Below are 6412 nucleotides of genomic sequence, written 5' to 3' on the forward strand. Positions count from 1 at the left end.
AGAATTGTAACATTTCTCGGGCTCCCTGAGCACTGGGCCCATGTGAGATGTGACCCACTGTCCTGGCCAATGGATGCTGTCTTGGTCACCGGAGATCTGCTTTGAGATTACAACCACAATACAGGCCGACTAACCTGTTCCACCTCAGCGAAGAACGCCTTTCTAGTAAAGAATGCAGAGGGGTGAGGCAGGATTGGAAAGTGTTGATAGTCAAATGTCGCTATTATCATAATCAATAGAAATAACTTGGTGACTAAATTGTCTTTAGATCATAACTAGATCTTATATGGGACACTCTTTCCCAGACTTCTCTTAATTGTTTACATGGTCACCAAATAAACACAAATACCTCAGTTGGCAAAAGTCGTATTATCCAGGGATCAGTAGACATTAATCGGTGTTGTTTAGGACAATGTCCCAAAGGACGAGATTTGCCAGGTCACTGCACACAAAGTGACGTATTACTATTGCACCAAGGCTGCGCGACCTCTCTGGTATGTAACCTAACAAGGTTCGGCATACACACATGCATACTGTCATCAGTCACTTTCTAACAGTCAAGTAATATCTAAGAGATACTACGCAGCGTCTACATCTAGCCTCGAATGTTCTTATCTAAAAACTTGGACTCTTGATGATCATGAATTTATGCATGTGTCAGAAAAATATGTTGGAAAAAATCAGCCTTTTTCTCCAGTTTTGCACTGAAATTACAATACAGAAGAAGAAGAAGAAGAACTTGATTGCGCAACAATTTTAACGGGTACAATGTATGGCAATTTGTAGATACATAACAATCGACTATATCTGATATTTAACAATACATGTGCTGAAATTCAAGGCAGGTGACAGAATCAGTGTACCCCATCTATTCATAATGATATGGGACTCTGTAATGGCGTAAAGTATGAAAAAAGTTACGTAATTTATGTGTATCAAAACACACAATGGATGGCAGAATTTTTATGTAGGTGCTTTCGAGCGCCCACACCCGGCGGTTTAGCTTTACATTCACCCACAGTGTTCATTTGCCCTTCCACAAAAGTCATCTGAAAAACACATCCTTTAATTCAAGCAGACCTCGTCGGTTCCTCCTTCCCTTTTACATCCCCCGCTAATCGAATCAAGTTTATCCTGACACTTACATAACCACAGCGGCTTGACAGAAAGCTTACGTCGCTATGGTAACCGACTCATCAAATCTGACAGATTCTTCCTCTCCTGCTAGCGGTGGCCTTTTTTTAGAGTTGCCCAAAGCCATTGAGGTTTTCTGTTAAAGCACAACGCTTCTCATATGCTTGTTTTGGGTTTTTCGCGCACCTATCCTCATGCTAATCTTATGTTTGAACGTCCTTTAGGCGTATCTTTAAAAACTGTGAAATAGAGTGCAGGAGCTTTAGACGACACTATTTTGGGCCCACAATGGTGTTTACTCAATCCCTCTTTCTGTGTTTTTTATCCGGGGTATTCCATTTTCAAACGTGTGGGGGTGGTGAGGCAGAATACACATGTTTAACGGTTTATCTTGGGTAGTTATATCGGTTTTCCGTTTTTTTGTGTACATAATCTTCCACAATATCTGCTTGGATATATCAGTTACGTCTGCATCAAAGGAAGCGACCTTAACCCTGTTGGAAATTAAAGGGCCAAGCCAATAGATTTCATCGGTAGGCGCATGCGCCGTAGCTATGACGTCAACGTGTTTAAGTACCGGTACTTAATCTTTGATTTCGTGCCTTTTCTAGCTTCTGCCGGTTAAATTTAGAAGCAAGCACGATGCGGTTAACCCGACACCCTGAGATGTATTGATATCACTTACCCACACTGAATAAATTATTAATCACGAGAGAAAATGAACTACGCCTACACACGGTCTGTCGTTAGGATAAAGGACCCGCTGTTGCCATTGACAACGTGACGTCATCAGCCATGTCGATCGGCTAGGCTGGATACAAGCATATGTCAATAACTATAGAACTGTGGACAAAAGAGTGAGGTAGAATAAGGGAATATGGCTCACTGTTGCGAGCAAAAATAGAGAAAAAAAGTCAAACGCGAAAGAATTTTCCGAAAATGTCTCAAGGATGCGCAGGCCAGGGTGGGCGCGTAATAATTGATAAAATTTGGAAGTCAGGGCATGTAAAGAGTGGTCCAGCTTTCTATTGATTAACATTCAAGAACGAAGGGCACTACATACAAAAACGAAAAGTGCAAAATGCCGGTGACGTCACTTAGTTCTGCTGTTGGCTCTTTTTTTTGGGGGGGGGGGGAATGGGGCGTTAGACGGAGAAAAAATAGTCAGTAACGTCAAGTTTTACATCTTTTCGCACGAATTGTGTTCTCCATGAGTTGAGAAGCTCAACCTAAAACACGTGCCTGATTTATACAGTGCTAACTAGATAGGTCGGCAGACTCCAGGGACATCATTGGCTGATGAGTAACCTTGGCAGGTGTAATTTTGGCGGGAAAGATGACGTCAATGGCGCGTGCTGGCGTCCCTGGGCTGACATCACCGCCCAGACATATCAGTCTTGTGAATATGTAAGTGTGTCACACTGCGTGCCGACCGACGCTTTCGCGCATATGGTGCTATTTATAACTAGAAAAAGGCATTTCGAGATTGCAAACCTTCCCCCGAGGTCAAGCTAGTTTCCACCTTAGGACTTAGTATGCATCGGAAAAAGACCCCAACACACTTATCGAAAATATTAAGGTTGAAGCAGCGTGCTTAGGAATAAAGGCGAGCCGTAGCGAAACCCCATTGCACTATAAGCTAACCATTGAAGAAATATTTAACACGATGTTGCTATTCATTTGTTTCGTTTTCGTTGTTACTATCAACGTTGTACCTTTCTGGGTCCAGTTTTGTTGAATATTTTTGCAGTACAAATAGATTTCTCCCGTGCACATTGTGGGGTCGTGTGGCGTGAAGGTAGGGTGTTTCTCCCAGAACCCAGAGGTCTTAGGTTCGAATCTTGTGATGTCACCGATCGTATACCATTAACACGACGTTTCTTACTCAGGCCGGGTGTAAAAATGGGTACCTGACTTTGGATGGGGAGGTAAAAGGAAAGGGTTGGGCTCCGCTTCCCAATACCGTGTCATGGACACAGCGGATAACAACCTACTGCGCCTACGGCCTCACAACGGCTATGGGATTACCTTTATCTTTACCTAGCTTTACCAGTGCAAATCCAGGAGATTATCCCTCTAATCGCCTTGGTGCAAAACGATTTCTACATTGCAAATAGTTTTTTTTAAGATATATGTACAAATTCAGATTTTCCAAAGTGCAGTTGGCTCTGGTGGACACGTAATAGTGGACATGTGGCTATCCGCCCATTTCCTTATTCCAACAACTTTTGATCACTTCCGCGGGGGAATCCCATCACTTCATCAAATATAATCGTCTCATATTTGTATCACCTGTCTCCTAGCAACGACAAAATGACCCGTCAATCATAGAACGCCGACGTTCCGATCACCATGGTTACCACGCCGCTGTTTTGAGTCGGCAGACGGCGGCGGTAGTCAGGAGTGTTTCCCAAAAGGGCGACCACCGTAACTGTATTTGGACAACCGCAACATCTGCTTCTGGTGCAGTCACGTTGCTACAACAAGTGAATTTGGCCTCTGCAACACTGGCGGGCAAAACAGTGTACCCGGTTGCCTTAATCTGATATATACATGTATATGTAGTCTTTGAAATCGTGCTGTGAAAACAAACTGAGAACAGTGTCATTATAGCCGAAAATGATGTTTCCAATAACACCCTATTTAGACATCTGCCTCTGGTACAGTCACGTTGCTACAACAAGTGAATTTGGCCTCTGCAACACTGGCGCCCAAAACAGTGTACCCGGTTGCTTTAATCTGATTTATATAGTCTTTGAAATCGTGCTGTGAAGGCAAACGGAGAACAATATCATTATGGCCGTTGTCACGTGGAAAATGATATTTCCAATAAAACCTTATTTAGACATCTGCCTCTGGTACGGCCACGTTGCTACAACAAGTGAATTTGGCCTCTGCAACACTGGCGGCCAAAACAGTGCACCCGATTGCTTTGATCTGGTTTATAGTCTTTGAAATCGTGCTGTGAAGGCAAACGGAGAACAATATCATTATGGCCGTTGTCACGTGGAAAATGATGTTTCCAATAAAACCTTATTTAGACATCCACATCTGGTACAGTCACGTTGCTACAACAAGTGAATTTGGCCTCTGCAACACTGGCGGCCAAAACAGTGCACCCGATTGCTTTGATCTGGTTTATAGTCTTTGAAATCGTGCTGTGAAGGCAAACGGAGAATAATGTCATTATGGCCGTTGTGTAAAAACCCAAAGGGGCGAGTACGCTCTCACCGCCAAGGCCCGGGTTCGATTCCCGGTGTGGGAACCACTGTAAAAACCCAAAGAGGCGAGAACGCCGCGCGGCCGCTCCCGGGATTCGAACTCACGCCGATCCCAATCCGCACGGCTTGGGAATTCAACACGCTAACCACTAGGCTAAAAGGTCCGAACCAGTTAGACTGGTCAGTTAGTTGAGGTTGATCCCACTGTTACAGTTGCCACGTGGAAAATGATGTTTCCAATAAAACCTCTGGTACAGTCACGTTGCCACAACAAGTGAATTTGGCATCTGTAACACTGGCGGCCAAAACAGTGTACCCGGTTGCTTTAATCTGATGTATAAAGTCTTTGAAATCGTGCTGTGAAGGCAAACGGAGAACAATATCATTATGGCCGTTGTCACGTGGAAAATGATGTTTCCAATAAAACCTTATTTAGACATCCACATCTGGTACAGTCACGTTGCTACAACAAGTGAATTTGGCCTCTGCAACACTGGCGGCCAAAACAGTGTGCCCGATTGCTTTAATCTGGTTTATGGTGTTTGAAATCGTGTTGAAAAGACAAACGGCAAAGGCGGTTGTCATGGCGACGTTGCCACGTGGGAAAATGATGTTTCCAAGAAAAGCTTATCAAATAAACGTAAGATAACGTCATTTTCTGATTTGTGTCACATGCGCGTAACGTACGTCTGTTATTATTTGATTTCACCATCTTACTTTATCTTTGCATGCGCAGAATTGATGTTTCGTAATAAAGGTTCGGCCCAAAATAACAACTTGTAAACAATTACGATACCGTATATGAATAGCACTGAAAAATATAATCCTCATGCGTTTTGATAAACCGACTATATAGCTAAACCCATACAATCTATATCTGTATCCATATAGCCGATATAACAGCCCTTCGGAGTAACACTCCATCTTCGAAGGCACGCGGCGCGGTAGCAGCTGGTTATATCCCACCGAACGACCTGTCACGTCTGAACTTCGCATATCTAACTACATGCATTGTTTGAAGCAATTGTTTAAAGTTCAATGCTACATTTTCAACACTATCAAGAGGCGAGAATAAGTTGAACCTGTGTCTTTGTTGTGACCTGCAGCTCAGTTGGACAAGAATACGCATAAAGTATTTTCCACGCAGAGGTTTCGGAGTCGGGAGGGCTAGGAGTGGCCGCGACTAACGTTTCGGGAGAGAAACGTTCAAAACCGCGGTCCTCTTGACCCAAACCTCTGCTTGGACAATATAGTAAAGGTCTTCAATCATTAAAACAAACTAACAGTAACATGCTCTCTTCCGGTAAAAGACTACATCTATTGACTTCTATCGATTCAAGTTGCCATGAACCTTCTCAGGCCAGCGGGCATGTGACTAGAATAGCCATCACCTTTGACCTATAAGACAGCTCCATCCTTACGACCTGAGGAAGGGCTGACCTCTTCACTCTAGTGCATCCATCAACGCGCAGAGCTGCTAAAAATAGACTACAGTTAGAGAGTTGTGGCTTCGGATGAGACGTTACAGGCTGTCTGACGAGCCCCATGTTAAGACACCCACGGATTGGTCATATAAAATAACTTCATAACTCTCATATAATTATATAACCACATATATAAGTTTAATGCAGTTTTCGTTAAATGCAGGGATAATGCAGAGTTTGCGATACCAAGCAAATTAATTTTTTACCCAATCAGCTTACCTGCTTTAGCGGTACGTAAGCGGATCGATTCGCAAAAAAAGAACTTTGCAATAGAACTGAGTCAGCTTACAGATGTGACTTATGTGGCAGGGACTGTCTTTCTCGTTAGTCATAGACGATGCTGTAGGGCTGCTTTGAATCAGTGTTTTATATATACCATGGTCAATATTGGCATACATAAGCGACCACATCTAAGTCAGTAGCCTTCTATCGATATACAAATGTATATTGCTTTAGCAGGTAACTTGTGTGCAGCTAGTTCTGTTATTAACATGTTGTAACCATCTCTCACCGGCCATCAAGAGCCTTCAATTGAATACATACATGTGCACTCCCACAGCGTTTTTATACACA

Source organism: Branchiostoma lanceolatum, chromosome 11 (genome assembly GCF_035083965.1).
Source record: "Branchiostoma lanceolatum isolate klBraLanc5 chromosome 11, klBraLanc5.hap2, whole genome shotgun sequence".
Classification (NCBI taxonomy): Eukaryota; Metazoa; Chordata; class Leptocardii; order Amphioxiformes; family Branchiostomatidae; genus Branchiostoma; species Branchiostoma lanceolatum.